This window comes from Ornithorhynchus anatinus, chromosome 1 (assembly GCF_004115215.2).
Source record: "Ornithorhynchus anatinus isolate Pmale09 chromosome 1, mOrnAna1.pri.v4, whole genome shotgun sequence".
In the NCBI taxonomy this organism is placed as follows: Eukaryota; Metazoa; Chordata; class Mammalia; order Monotremata; family Ornithorhynchidae; genus Ornithorhynchus; species Ornithorhynchus anatinus.
Window position 1 is genome coordinate 111,753,020 of NC_041728.1, and position 622 is coordinate 111,753,641.

At 42.4% G+C, this 622-nt stretch overlaps 1 non-coding gene across 1 annotated transcript; it reads right to left on the reverse strand.

The window, feature by feature from the left end:
• Window positions 1–234: 234 nt before the first annotated feature.
• On the reverse strand, window positions 235–372 carry LOC114817308. Its single transcript, XR_003765169.1, has one exon. It is a non-coding gene; the product is annotated as a small nucleolar RNA SNORA7 (small nucleolar RNA).
• Between the last annotated feature and the right edge of the window lie 250 nt (window positions 373–622).

Consider the following 622-nt stretch of genomic DNA (forward strand, 5'->3'; position numbering starts at 1 on the left):
GCCCTATGTGGGACAATCTGATTACCTTATATCTTCCCCTAACACTTAGAACAGTGCTTGGCATATAGTGTTTAACAAATACCATCATTATTATTATTATTATCATTAGTGTATCCATAGAGTTTTCTTGGTAAAAATCTGGAAGTAGTTTCCCATTGACTTCTTCTGTGCAGTAAGCTTGTGTCTGCCCTTGACACTCTCCCATGCCGCTGCTGCCAGCCCAGGAGAATTTCGAATTGTAGCAGATTGCCTTCCACTCACTAGCCACTGGCCAAGCTAGGAATGGAATGGATAGGCCTCTGCTCTACTCTCCCTCCCATAGCGGAGACTAGTAGAGTACTGGATGCTCTCCAGGTGCAACACTGAAAGGGGAAACCTTATTTTTCCTAAAATATATAATTGTCCTTTATTTTCTAAGATGAAGCCTCTGAACCCTCCTCACTGCTGATGATACGCAGACTGGAAATCCCTATCCATCCCAAACTTGGGGGAGTAGAATTCTTCCCATTTTCAAAGCCCTTCTAAATTCCACCTCTTCCAGGAAATCTTCCTCGATTAACTTATATTACCTCAGGTCTGTCTGCCCAACACCCATCTTAGAGATTGTTTCTTTTTTTCCTAT